Genomic DNA, 14973 nt, shown 5'->3' with positions numbered 1-14973 from the left:
CCTTCTGCTTCCAGATCACAGTGAAAATCCAGGCTGAGTCTCTGGAGCTATTGACACCTCGGTCTGGTTGGGGATGGAGGTGGAAATCTGTTTTCTAGGTGTCATGCATTGTGTGTTTCTAATTCTTCCCTCCTGTGGTTGTGGGAGGATCTTTTGCCCAACTTACAGCGTAGCCCCCAGGACGGCCAGAAACACATGCTGCCCACAGCGCCCAGCAGCCAGGAGCCTTCCTCCACCCCGTTTCTCACCTCGCAGTGATGTAGGTCACAGCGTTCAGAGGTGAGCATGGGCATTTGCTGACCTGCAAAAGCAAACTGAGGAAGCCTCTTGCAGGTTTACAATTGTTCCCGGCTGAATGGCCATCTTCTGGCCCAAACGGGGCCATTTTCTTCAAAACAGTCACCTGCAGATCCCTTTCGCGAAGATCCCTCTGTACACAGGTAGGAGCACATGGGCTTCAGCTCGCCCAGTCTTTGTGCTAAACTGCGGCTCTGCTGTGGGCTTTTTTTCTATGCACCATTTAAAATAGCACAGAGACTTAAGCATCTGTTTTAAAATAGCTTTGTTAAAAAAAGAAAAGCTTACTCCCCGTGACAATCAAAGAAAGAAAGAATAACCTCCCTGCAGCACCCGCTAAGTTATAGGCGAAGGGGACTGTGCGAGGAATAAATGCAGTGCCTCGGCTTGACACTTCCGACAGGGTCAAGTTTTCCCTGCACCGTAATGAGGTCTTGTTAGGAAAGTGGGAGCGGTGAGTGATGCTCTTTTCTCTTGGATCTCTGCATTTCAAGCTACCTGCGGAAGGAGTGTGGTTGGGGATGGGAAGGAAAAAAAATTGACTTCTTAGATATTTCTACCTTGGGCTTCAATGTTCTGAGGATTCGGCAGTGGAGGAAGAAAAGATGGGGGCAGGGATAGCAGGAGGCCAGGCAAGCTCCGCAAACAACGCTCATCTTCCTCCCTTTCTTTTTTGTACCCATCTTTGTCGGTTTCTCCGTTAGAAGTTTTAGCTTTAGTTTCTGTGATGAGGAACTTGGGAGATGTGTTGGCAAAAGCTTTGCTTTCCTGGCAATAAGAAGGCTACACAGATTTGGGGGCTCTTGTGGCATCTAAGTGGATGGGGAGGGGGAAGGACTCCAAACTTTCAATCAAGCCCTGCCAGCTCTTTTCCATTCGAGAGGAACGAGGCTTGCCTTGTTAAAGGCAAAACGCGAGTGAGAGCAGGCAGCTTGCCAAGAGCCATTTGAGAGGCAGGTGAGACTTTCTGAAGTAAGAAATATCCATTCCACTCTAAATTGAAGTGTGTTAAATAAGGATGCTGTTTAGCACTAATAAGGCAGACAGCGAGCTGGAGAGCACAGCTGGGGTTACGGCTCTTGGCTAGCACAGAGGCCCCGGATTTGGATTCGGCCGTGGCTCTCGCTGCGTGCAGGGAAATGAGCTCCAGGCAGGTGTTGCCCTAGTTCCTGAGGATGCACATCGGTCAGCAAAGGCATGATTTGCCTGACTTAGCTTTTTTTTTTTTTTTTTTTTAAGTGTTTGAGCCCTAGGGTGGGAGTGATGGGGGTTGTGGAGGTCAGGGCTGAGCGTGCAGAGGGATGGGGCTGGGGTTTGGGTCTGGCACAATGTGGAAAACTGCAGTGATGGACTGCAGCATTTGGGCTTTCCACGTGGGGATGGGGAAAGCTGGCATAGTGCCTGCTTTTATTAGGGTTTTCTCTACCTGCAGGCCCTAACCCTTAACAGGAGAACTGGTCTCCTTTTTAATTTATTTATTTATTTTAAATTTCTCTGCTTTTCTAAAATGCTGGAACCTAGAACAGATGCAAATTAACACATAAATCCAGATGGGAGGGTGTCACCAAAGGGACAGGTATTGCATAGTAATTAAAGAGCATGAAATTCTCCGTGAGATGTTTGCTAGACTGCTCTAAATAGCCAATTGCTGTTTCTTAAATATTCAGTAATTACTGTAACTGGACACAGTTTGGCTTGGAATTTAATAAGACCTTACTGGAGAGTCCATTAGATCACCAGGAGGTCGGTGGGATAATTTAACAGTAGTGCCTGTCTCTCTCCTTATTGATTGCACTCAAGAAGCCAGCACGGCGGTGTCCAGTCGATAGGGCACGAGATGGGGGCGCGAGGCATGACCTGGCCTCCCTGCTCCACTGCCAAGGGGGCCAGCAGCTCCAGGGATGCTCATCTGCCCTCCGGAGCCCTCCCTTGATTTTACAGGGAGAGCAGCGAGGTGCAGGGGTGGGGATGTGTGATTCCTCAGGTGACGTAGCTCTGCCTGAACTGAGTCTGGCTCTCAGGTGAGCTCCGTGCTCTCTGCGCGGTACCGGGGGAGCGTGCAGTGACCTTGTGGCTGGTTTACCTCCGTTATCCCGATATACTGGGTCCCTGAGGTCTCTTGCCAAGCCCTCCTATCATCTTTGTACATAGCAGCCTTTCGTGCTAAGGGTGAGGAAACACACCCTGGATATTTACCTCATGACATAGTAGAGAAAGACTCATTGGAAATAAAAAATGCTGTTTCCATCCTTGCTAGTGTGCTGGAAAACATTAGCTGCCAAATATGTGTTTCCCTGAAACAATACAGGGCCTAGGAAATTACCCGTGAGCAAGGGACGTTCCCTGGGCATTACGCACTCTGAGCCAGGCTCCCGGGGTGGGGGCGGCCGGTGCGGCGTGGGGCGGCTCTGCCCGGGTGCTGCAGGAAGGGGCCAGGCAGGGCCCCGGAGAAGGGGGCCCCCATTGTCCCTGCTGCTCCTTTGTTCAGTTGCTTCCTGGCTTTGTCTTGGGTTGACTCCAGGATGTCCCTGGACACCTTTTGGAGGCTAGCTCAGCCTAGGAGCCATGCCCAAAGGGCAGCAGGGATCAGACTGCATGGTCCTGTGCAGACCGTCCCGGCTGGCTCTGCGCTCTCGAGCATCTCCACATGTTTTCTTGCTGTACCTCAGGGCATACAACTCACACCTCTGTGGCGTGCAGCAGAAGATATTCCTCTGGCAGGCTGCTGTGCAGCCCTCATTATCTCAGACATTTTGGATTGAGAAGTTTATTAGGCATGTTTGGCTGCTGTGTCTTGTGCAGTGCTTTGAGGTCATGGGGTAAAAAGCATTACAGAAGAACTGGCAGGTCTTCTTCTGCCAAAGGCTGAGCTCAGCACTTGTGCAGTACTGGTTGCCTTTAAAATGTATGCTAGGGAGAATTGCTTTGCTCTCAGATAGGAAGGAAAGAAATGCCTTTATTGCAGCTCAGACCTGTCCAGCCAGCTCGCAGCACCAACCAGGATAAGACTGTTATGTCTAAATGATGGTTGCAGCGTCTCTTTATGCCTGGCAGTGATAAGCCCTGGTTTAAGACCATGATATGGTATTGGATTTGAGATTTGTATTTCCAAGCATTGCTTCTAAAATTAGGTGGTTTTGTATTGTCTGCCTCTTCCCCAGGAATGGAAAAAAACCCCCTGTGGGATATTTTTGCAGAAGTTCCTGCCCTCCAAAATGGAAAAAAAGACTTGGGGGCTGAAACAATCTCAGCTGCTCAGTTAATTCCATTGTGTGCAAGTAAGGAACATGCACTTTTAGAAGAAATGTTTCTTTTAATTGCAAACCAACTTTCCATGAGAATTTTTTTCTCTTTCCTCCTGAACAAGATTTGATCCTGCCCTCAAAACCACAGCCTTTTGGATCACACAGGCAGGATGTCACAGGATTATTTTCGCTCAGGGACGGAGGCTCGCTGCTCCAAGAATACCTCTATCATCCCACCACTTGAGCTACACTTGCCTGATCTTTCAGACACATAATCTAAGCGGCCCTGCATCACTGGAGCCCAATTTAATGCCAAGCCATAAATTGAAGGATCAGAAGCACCTAGCCACAATGAAATCCTGTTCACAGATTAGGGAGTCCTGGCTGAGCAGCCCTAGAAATTAAACTAGGGGACTGGACTAAATCAATTTGATTCACCTGAGGGGCAGAGCCACTACTGAAATGCATAAAACAGAGAAGGGCAGGATGTCCCATTAACATGCACCTAAGTAGGGGGGTGAGCCATTCAAAAGTGCAGCCTGACCTTTTCTAGCTGAAATCTCCCAAGTGCCAACTTTACTCTCTGTCTGCTTCCTTTATTCCCTTTTCTTTTCCTCGCCCTCCCTTCCCTCAGCTTGGGTGGTAATTTTAGGCTCTAGGCTAAAAAGGAGTAATGATGGTCCTAAAAAAAGAATTGGCTTTTATACAAATTCTAGAGTGGAGCTGGACCGGCTGCACATCCGTTCCTTGGCATGGAACCTGGATACATTAATGCAACATAGGTACTCTTGGGAAAGGGAGAGAGTTGTCTAGACTGGTGCTCTCCTGGAGGAGTATTGCATGTACGGGACCTCACTGGGAGCTCATGGTGGAGAAAGAAGGGCATCGGGATGAACATCTGTTGAAAGAGAATGTATTGTGCCACCCTTCTGCCTAGTGCTTTGTGGATTATCTCCCTCTCACAGGAGAAATCGGTGATGTGGAGCTTGAGCATGTGCTCATTTCATGCTCCATGTAGCAGCTCCAGAGCAGAGGGGAATGGGGAGGAAGGGAGACCGTGCTGCAAGTCACAAGTCTTGCACTCATAACTCCAGAGTTTTCTCATGGGGCAAGACTCTGCTTAGCATAGGGGGAAAAGCAAGCTCCCACGCAGCTTGCAGTGTCTCCATAGGAACAAAACCACTTTGGAAACATGTGGCTCTTCAAGCAGAGCAGTTCATGCAAGAGGACAAAGAATGCAGCTATGAGGAAATGCCTCCTATCCCAGTGTGGGATGCTCTTCTCCTACTGCTCAGCACAGCATTGCCTGCACCTCTCCTCTGCTGCCAAACTGTGACTGCAGCATGGCCCATGGCTGGACCATCAGGTGTGTACAGGTTGGCTTTGGAATGCCCTAACGCAGCAGGGTAGCTGACGGATGCTGCAGACAGGTGCAATGGGGCTTAGAAATCCATGGCCCATGGAAGACCCTGGAACAATCTTGGGTCCCTGGGAAAGCAGTGCTATTCCCGCTCTTAACCATGACCCTACAGCTGGATCTTTGATGGAGAAAGCACAGGGAGTTTACCAAACAAGTTGTGTGTACACGCACATTCATTCCCTACACTTTGGAAAATGCTTTTCAAAGGCATCCTCTGTTGAGTATCTCCAACCCACAATATCCTTGGAAATTGCCCCTCTGAAGAGTTTGCAAACAATAATGACTGGCCCTTGTCCAAAATATTAACTGTAGCTGGTAGGAGATGGTTCACCACAAGTCAGTCAGCAAAGCAGACTATCACGATTCAGATGTGGCTTGATCAAATTCAAGGCAGTATAAGATGTGGAACAGATTACAGGCTGGATCACATAAGCCACAAACCACATTAAAACTACAGGGATTACAATAGATATTCTGCTCTCACACTTAAACACGATCCTGAATGAAAGGCTTTCCCCTGCCTCCAGCCCTTCTTCCCCTAAAAAAAAAAAAAATTTCTGTCTCCAGAAAATGCAATCCAGTTGCATGAAGCACCTCGGATACCGTGAGCATCTTTGCATAACAATGTCATGTCAAACAAATTCCTGCCTGCCCCTTGTCTACCGCCTGATGTATTGTGCCCCAAAGTGGTTTTGACTACCTGCCACCTCAGCAACACCTGATGGCTATGAAATTAGCAATTGCAGAGGCAGCTGTGAAAATGAAAAGTAAAATGGGGTGGGAGAAGGAGGGGAAAAGCCAACTGATCGGGTGCTGATGTGCTGGGAGGATGGAGGGAAGAGGAAGGCCAGCTGAGGACAGGTTTTGTTCTCCACTTCCCAAATGAGGGGCGATGTCTCTCAAGCACCATACAAATGAGTGATGGTGTAGAAGGGCTTTCTAATTATTAATCATTGTTAATCAGTTCATTAATGGTGATGGTCAGCACTTTGTAAGATGGATGATTTGCTCTCCTCTAGAGAGCAGAGGCCTCCCTTGTCTGCAGCCGCACTGTTAGCTGCAGATGTGTGTGCGGAGGGGTAGAAGGAGGAAACAGAGGATATTTTGGTACTCAATGCCTGATGCTGAGGCACCATTAGGTTCTGGCAGCACCCGCATCACCCTGGGTGCTGTGCTGGGTCCCTGGGAGATGGGGAATCAGTGCTCCCCAGCATGTCTAGAGCAGATGTAATTAAAGCCTTCCCTGCTTGCCACAGAGCATATGGGACATGTTAGCAGAGTAATTAAATTTTGTGAAGTGAGTCTTTGCTGGAAAGCTAGAGGGTGGGTCGGTGGGAGGCAGGGGGAGCAGTAGTACTGCCATACGCCTGCCTTCGGGAGGGAGCGCGCTGCCCCTCGCCACCTTGGGTCCTCACTCCAAATTGCTCCTTGCGCGACAAGCTGAGAAAATAATTAAGTGGTGCTCATTTGCATTATTTATTGAGTTTGTACATGCAAAAAAATACTGAGGAAGCTGGTCAGACTGTACAGATGTTAAAGAAGAAAAAGAATCGTATTTGTGCTCGTGTGGGAAATGATGAGAAGGACTTCTAAACAGAAAGGCAGATGTGGGGGACTGAGGAGCAGAAGGGTCAGAGAAGAAGGCCGTGGGGAGAACAGAAAAGTCTGGTTCCTGCAGACATAAGTAAAATAAATGTAGTGCGCGGTAAATTTGCTAATTAATGGAGTTGCAGGAGGATGGAAACTGCTTATGAATTGTAGTCAGTGCGTGTCACTGGTGGGAGATGGAGTCAGAGAGGCTGAAAGGGTTGGTTTGCAGGTTTCAGGATGGGACATGTCTGTTCTTTGTCAGGTGAAACTTTCTGAGACAAAATCTTTAGACACTAAACTTCCATTTTGACATAGTCTTTTTCACTTAAAATGAGAAAGAGGACCTAATTTTTTTTTTTTTTTTTTAAAAAGAGAGAGTCAAATAATAATGCAGTTTAAACAAAATTCTTTGCAGGGTTGAATGAGTTATTTGTAGTTGCCCCACATTAAACATTGTTTTGCTTTCTTGCCCCCAAAACTGAGATTTGCCTCAAATCTCAGCTTATGAATCATACTGTTTTCCTTCTCCAAACCTTTTGGTTCACCTATTGAATCTGGTATTCACTCTGCATCTTGTTTGTGCAACTCTTACAAAGGAGCCAGTTCTCATAAACGCCCAGCCTCACGCAGTGATGATTGTAGAGGTTATTAATACATGTAATGGGTTTATCTCTTCCTGAGGACACATCTATAATGACCCACCCTTTTCCCTCTGTTCAAGGTGCTCGTAGAGCAAATTGTGGGTTGGGAAGGCTGGAAAGTGGTGACCGACCACCGACCCCTCTGAAATGATTGCTGGCTCTGAAGCTTTCATTTGGGGCAGCGGTGAGGGAAGGGGGTGGTTGTGCTTCTGCGCTAGTGGGTCACAGCGTTCCCCGTTCAGAGCAAGCGCGTGGCAGCTTTCGAACAGCACAGGCAGCTGTGTTTGAAGAAGTGCTCCCTAATTACCCTCCTGCTTGACGAGAGTGACAGCCCATTGTGCTGGCCCCAGCTGCGTGGCTGCTGGTCCCCCGCCGTCCCTTGCAAGCTAAACTGGGCAGTGGGATGCAGGCTCCTCTGGCAGCCCCTTCTCCCTCCTTCAGGGCACTGACCCCCTCATGTGTTACAGCAGCCTGGACTGGCTGCCCCGGCAGGAATGTGCCTCTATAAAAAGGGCTGGTGGGCTTGAATCTAGCGCTAGTGTTGTCACTGATGGATAATTTACTTCTTTTGCAGACAAAATGGTCTAGAAGGGGAGGGGTGAACACAGCTGGATGTGCTGAGGCTCTTCTGGACGAGCAAAGATAGAGTTGCTGTACCTTGCTTGTGCGAAGCTGAAGTTCATCATTTCTCAAGGAGTCATCTTTTAGTCTCACCTCTTCTGCAAAGCCTGAGTACTGGCATTTCTGTAAGTTAGGAATGACACTGTATCTCTGTAAGTATTTTGGGTTGTGAAACACAGCTGAGAAATGCCAGGGAAGAGAGAGATGGTTGGACTGGGCCTTTGCTTTGGGTAAATCCTCTTGTAGTGTAAACTCCTCAGAACTGCTGAAACATGGAAAAATACATTCACGACAGCAATGTTTACTTGGTGCATTGGAAAAAATGCTCTACAAGGTTGTCCACAGGACCCAGGATCACCTCAGCTAGTCTAGAGAGATAAACCCACAACATACAGGTAAACCCCTTCTTCTACTCTATTCTGAAAATGCTGATGAGGGAGGAGCAGGGCTTTGAGTGAGTGATGCTGAAAAGTGGGGTCACAGCAACCATTTACAAAAGTAATTCTGCTAGGCTTCGTATTTGCTTAGCATCTGCCTCAGCATCTGCACCACTCCTCTTCTGGAGACCCCTTGTTTCAGTTGGAGGGGTTAGCTGTGACTGACAGCATGAATCTCCTCACAATCGCCCCCAATTCTCCCCTTGTCAAAACATTTTTTCATTGAGAATGAGAAATGCACATCTCAAAAATACTCCTGAGCCAAAAAAAAAAAAAAAAAGAAAAAAAATCAGTAGTTTTGTGCGATGGAAAGTTCAGAAGGTTTCAGTGTTCTTTTCCCTTCATTTCTAATTAGAAGTTATAGACAGGAGACTCCCCACAAGTCATTAAAACTCCTACATTTAGCATCGATTCTTCCAAAATATGGTCTTCCCCAAAGGGTTTGCTCATCTTTTGGAAATGCTTCCCTCGGTAGTTTCTCTTGCCTCTCCTGGCAGCTGCTCCTTTATCTAATTGCTCATCAAGAGCAAAACTTCCCCTGCACCCCAACTCAACTTGCTGGGTTATGGTTTAATGTTGTCAGTCTTTTAAGTCTGTGATAATGGTGGATGCTTTGGAGATCTGGGGTGAAGTGATCCAGATCTTGGGTGCTTCTCAAACCTCCTGGCTTCCAGAGACTCACCGGGTCAGTGTGCAAGGGTATCCTTGGCCATCCTTGGGGTACAAAAGGGACCAAAACCCACAATCCTGCCTGGGATCCCTGGCAGCCTGCTGACCTCCAGTGCCTACTGTAGGAGCATGGTGGGATTGTGTGCCATACCCAGATAAGCTCTGCTGCGTGTCGGGAAATCCAGGTGCGGTTTGGAGTTTGGCTTTACAAGGATGCTGTACCCAAATGCAGAGAGGAGCAGAGCCTCACAGTGGCCAGAAAGTTGTTCTTGCTGCGCTCTCCACTAGTGCATGTGTGTGTCTGGGAAAGATTGTTAAGGCTGTTGGAGGGCTCCTGGCTGCAGCAATGCCCTCAGCAAAGGAACGACGCTGTCCCCTGTCCTCCTCATGCCCAACTCTGTCAGAATTAAGGGTATCGGCAGCACTTTGTATATGGCATGTCCATGCCTGATGTCACTGTGTCATCCCCCATACTTGCTGGCTTTGTAACAGTACAGGGCAGCTCTGCTTTGTGCAGCATCTCTCCAGCACCGGGGGCTGCAGGACCCTTCCAGCCCAGGGAAAGATTTCTTTGCTTGAACTGCAGACCAGAAAGATGGAGAGAGTCTGTTTAATTAGCATGTGCCTCTGCTGTGTGCTCAGGAGGATGGAGCTGCAAATGCCACCATGCTGTGGGCCATTTCCCTATTGTGACAAAAATGACATGCAGCTGCCGACACACAAAGGAAGCATGGATGGGAAGGACTTGATGGGGACACCCACATTGGATGGGGTGATGTGGCACAGGCAAATGCGTTTTCTCCAAAGGGGCCTGAGATGGTGCTGGTTGAGATGCCCAGATCTACAGAGCTTCTGGTTTCTCCTTTGCTCAGCTTGGATGGCAGAAACTTCATTTACAATTTGCTTTGCAACATCCCAGCCTGGCAACTGCAGCAGTGAGAGAGGGAGAGTGAAGAAGAAATATGTAACTAGGTCAGTCTGCTCCCCATTACAGCTTCATCCTTTACCCAGGGAGGAGTTGTGGTCTTTGCCTGCCTCTCGCTGTTCCCGTTCAGTCACTTGATGGGGTTTCTAGCTACTTTGAGCCTGCAACCTTCAGATCAAGACTTTTTCTTCTTTTTTTTTTCCTTTTCTTTTCTTAACTTGGCTTCCACATTTGACTCTGCTTCTTTCAACCTGCGTTCAGAGGCTCACAGTGGAAGAAACCTTTTGCTGTATTTAATTGTAAAAGTTCCTTCCCTATAAAAGTCTTGGCAAACTGGGCTGGCTCAGTGGTTAGTGCTTTGCTCTCCTCCTTGCAGGGGCAAAGTTCAGTTACTTAGCGTCTGGCTGCTTGTTCCCTTGTCCAAGAAAGAGTTTTTAATCACAGTAGGACTGGATGGTTTGGCTTATTCGCAGCAGGGCTACAATGCCAATTGCCATTAGGTCTCTTGTTCAAATATGGTCTGGATTGTTAGTGAAGTTTTAACTGTTCTGTGGCCAGTGTATGAGGAGTTTCTGGGCTCAGCCTGTTTGCTGGTGGGTGGATGTGCCTGTTCTGTAAACACACCCATGCAATGAGCACCAGGTTATTTCCCATTCCCCTCTTTGCACCCCCCCCCATTCTTGTGCTATTCATCAGACACCAAGGGATGCATGGGCTGGATGAGGTCAAGCCAATGCAGATGTCCTTGAAGGCAGAGGGATGCAGACAGGGACTGGCGTGTCACCCCTGTCCCCCTTATCCCTCAGCACATTCCCCTAAGGGCAGAAGAGCAGAGCTGTCCTGCTGCAAACCTTTCCCACCTCCCTTGTGACAAGCCCTCCCACCACAGCATTTTGGCTACCCCCCCAGCTATGCACCTTCCCTTCCTCATGGCGATCCTCACCGATGCCTTCCTGCATTGTCCCCCTCTTCTTCTGCCTCTTTGGACCAAAGCTGGAGAGAGAAAGTTGCGCTGCGAGGCTGCTTTAATTGGCTTTGGAAACACTGCTGGTTTGGTATCGTTAATACTATCAGTATGAAAGTAAATAGAGATGGCACATATGGGCCATTAGTAAGCAGCATGTTAATTATGGTGAGGTGCTGCATTACTCACTCTGGGCTAGATCCTGCCCTCTGGCAAGTAGCACTGTCATCACGCTGTCCTCCCTGCGAACCGGAGGGCTGGAGATGGTGCCACGTGCGGGAGCGCCGCGGGCAGAGTGCGTCCTTAAGTCAGTTTGTATAAATACCTGTGCCTGCACAGGGAAGCTTTTTCTCTCACTAGGACTGGATCTGAGAGCGAAAGGCAGCAAAAGTTGGGGTGAGGCACCAGGGATCATCTGGAAGAGGGGGCTCTGCTTGTCAAATATTAGTGAGCATTTTAGAAACAAAACTGATTTTTTCTTGTTCTTAATGAATCTTGTACAACTCAGGCTCAGACAGTATTTGCAAACCATGGGGAGAAAAAGATTTAAAAACAACAACAACAAAAGAACATTAGCAGGAAATAATCTCATCAGCCCCAACTCTCCAGCAGCGCTGGAGACAGGAAAATGATGCCTTTTTATTAGCCTTATTGTCTTTAATTAAAGCATTCAGCAGAACCCTCTGATAATGGACTGCAAGTGAGGTCGGCAGCATTTGTAATAACACAATACAGGGTTCAATTAAGTTGTACTTTTGTAGCTTTTCATCTCCAGTTTAAACAAGCTAGTGATATATACAGAATGATTACCTTTCCGAGCTGGGGGAAAAGAGGGGGGGCACAGGGGCTTGGGAAGACAAATCACTTGTTGCTAACTGATGCTATAAAAACACTCCATTTTCCCCCAGCATTTTCATGTGTTCAGCCAGCTTGTAGGGTACCCCATCATCGCCACCCCGACAGGCTGGCTGTAATTTGGCTACTATATTGCAGCCATTAGGTATGGCTTTCTGTACCACCTTTTCCTACCATTGTAGGTAACTGCTGCAGGTTTCCTAAACCTGAACCTTTAAAAAATATATTTTTGATGGTTGCAGTACCTAAAGAACTCCAAACAAACAGGGGGATCAGAGACGGCAGAAGAAAAGATCAGAGGTCCGGGTAAAACCATTTGAGCTGAAAGACTGTGGATGATTGACAAGCAGTTGATATTTGCTGCTCCTTCTTTTCCCTGCTCTTTTGAATTATTGGTCATAAACCACCCTGCAGTCACACTCTTGCTGTGTCAGGGAGAGAGAGAGAAGCCAAGAAAAGACCCACATGGCTAACACTTAACTTTATCTTCACCATTAAGTAACGCTAAATTAGAATGAAATCGCGCTGGTAATACAGGTGACAGCTATATGAAGACCAAATGAATTCCCTATGATCAGTGCCATTAAAAGGAGCACATTGGCAGAATTCATGATGATGGGACGCTTACTGTGCATATAACTCATGTGCACGCAGGAAACTCATGGTAAATCTGGCTGGTGTTTTATGTCAGGCTTTAAAAAAAAAAGTGGCTTTTAAAACTTCTGTTCAGATTCTCATCTCTCCAGCCCTGATGTAAATTTGCAATAACCGAATTGCACAGCTAACCCGCTGTGGGGGAGAGGAAGAAACGTGAATGGAAAGCAGGGGCTTTACTGAGGCTTCGCGACAGAGATGCTGGGCGCTTCCCACTCTCACGTCGATGTTGCCTGGGCTGTGCAGCCTTGTGCTGCCACCCAGAGATGCTCCTTCATGGCCTGGGACAGGAGCCATCACCAGTGAGATCGGGCTCCATGGTTGGCAGTGCTGACTCGCAACAGCAAATAGCTCCCTAGGTACACCCAAAGAGCTGTGTTCTGCCCTGAGATGGCTACAGACATTGCTTGCCATGAAGTGAACGTGGGGCTGTTTCTGTGACACGGCTCCTGTTGATTGCTGAAGCCTTATATAAAAAAGAGGATTGAACTGTGCTTGATCTCAGGCGCAGCTGTCCCTATAGTGATACCAGGGCTGTGTCACTTGCTGCTTACATCGTGTCAAACTAAGCAGTTTTTGGATAGGAGTCTATGCCTACGTAGCCTTAGCACGTTGGTTTTCCTTGCCAGCATGCCGGGGCCTGCAGGGATGGTGTTAACCTCTCCGTGTATAAACACGGCACAAGAAAGTACTATGGGGAAGGTGAAACGGAGGTCCCCTTTCCCAGTGCTGACTGTCATGTTGCGGTACCCCATGCTGGCACGCTTTGTCACACAAGGACGCTACCCTCTGTGTACAAGCAAAAATTACAGTTTGAGATAATTACCTTCTGCCTCCTTACAGCCCTGCTGTACCTGAATACAGTTCGTTTTGTGTGGTTTTACTGTCTCTCATGTAGTGCAGCTATGCGCTGTTAAACAGCTGTTCAGCTCCACCCTAGAAAAATAGCTTCAGTAAAGTGCATTTCCCATACAGGTCATATATTGGTTAATTCATCCTTTTGGGACAACTTCCAGACAGGAAATGTGGAGGCAGAGGAAGCTGTCCCAGCAGAGCACAACAACCGCTAAATTAAATCCAACCCTGTCTCCCGCTACCTGCCATTGTTACTGAACTAAAAAGAGAAAACAAAGGGCAGAGCCTGGTCGGGGCTGTGTCACTGCCACTGCCGAGTGCTCCATCTCACGGGGCAGCTGTTGACGTTTTTTTGCTGGAGAAGGTGAGTCAAATTTTACATGTAACTTCTTAACTCCTGTGATTCAACAGTCAGTCTTTTTTTTGCTTTTTTTTTGGTTAAGGGCAGTGCCATACCTACATTATATTCTGCCCGAGGTGTGAAAGGCAGGTAAAGGGGTACCCTGACGTGCCCGGCCGCCTTCATTCATGCTGTTAAAGTCTGTTGAAAAGGGAAAACACACTGGAGCTATCTACAAGCTGAACTGACCTCTGGCAGATTTTACAGTTCAAGGTGGTACATAAGGGACTGCCTCTGACCATTCCCCTTGGATCACGTACTCCACCAAACCTGTTTGGGCTCCTGGGTATAATTTTGTATGGTCATGGCAGGAGTAACTTCTGTGCAGACCCAGTCCGTCGTGTGCTCCACACGGCTTTGCTATTATTGCACCCTGACTGCTGCTGAGACAATTTCTTGCCTATTAAAATGCAGTTACGGCCTGGAAAGCGATAGTGTAAGGATGGCTTATCAGTGCTCCATAGCTATTTGCTCTAATCATCCATACCAAAGGCCTGAGAATGCTCCCACAGAAGCCAATAAGACTTTTACCATTGACTTCAAAGGCAGCAGAGAGCAATTTAGCTGCTGCCACCAGACAAAGCAGGTTAGGCTACAGCTGGTACTTCCACAGCTAACTTGGCTTTGAAATCCTGACAATCTAAATGTATTTTTGCTACATGGGATGTTTAAAAATAGACAAGACAAAGTAGTAGGGAAAACAGATTGCTGGGAATATTCCTTCCCTGGTAGGAGAAATGGACTAGCTGAACCTAGCAGGGCTTTTCCATCTCCAATGTGTATGAGACTATGATTTTTGTCAGCAAACTAAGCACTTCTGAGCCGGAGGCAGCACAGAAAGCCGCTAAAAGCAATTTAGAGGTGCTGGTATCATAATTTTTCAGTCCAAGAAGAACTTCTGGTTTTGCATATATTGTAGGGCTCTGGAAGATTCCCCTGAATCCAGTGAGATACAGTCTCTAAGTGGAGACGATCCCATGGATGTGAATCATAAGTCACAATAATGCGAATGTCTTGATAGGGCTGTCCTCCCAGCTGCCGCATGGGAGGAGGACATTGAGTGCACAGCGTTGGAGAAGATCAAAGAGGCACCTACAGCTAATAAATCACCAATAATGGGTGACTTTGCCTGCCCACATATAAGCAGGCCAACAATTTTTAGTGAATCAATGTCTCAATACTTTAAATTATCCTCAGAACAGTTACTTCTGAGGCATGCAAGACAAGTTGGTCTGTTGGTTTTTTTTATTTTGCCTTGAGTAACATGGAGGATGTAGGTAAGGACAAATAGCTTCCCATGCAAAAGTGGTCATAGCCTAGCTATGTTTGTCACCCTCATGGACTGCATCAAAACTTGGTCAGAAGCTCTGATCTTTGGAAAGGAGAAGCTGAAAGAAATT

At 47.6% G+C, this 14973-nt stretch overlaps 1 long non-coding RNA gene across 1 annotated transcript in view; it reads left to right on the top strand.

The window, feature by feature from the left end:
* The first annotated feature begins 633 nt into the window (after positions 1 to 633).
* LOC129211579 (uncharacterized) overlaps positions 634 to 14973 on the top strand; it is a 29721-nt gene continuing 15381 nt past the window's right edge. Inside the window, exons 1-2 of the long non-coding RNA XR_008578877.1 lie at positions 634 to 751; positions 7768 to 7939. This is a non-coding gene — a long non-coding RNA (uncharacterized LOC129211579). The remainder of the gene's footprint in view (positions 752 to 7767; positions 7940 to 14973) is intronic.

Source organism: Grus americana, chromosome 11 (genome assembly GCF_028858705.1).
Source record: "Grus americana isolate bGruAme1 chromosome 11, bGruAme1.mat, whole genome shotgun sequence".
NCBI lineage: Eukaryota > Metazoa > Chordata > Aves > Gruiformes > Gruidae > Grus > Grus americana.
This window is presented reverse-complemented; position numbering and strand designations above follow the sequence as displayed.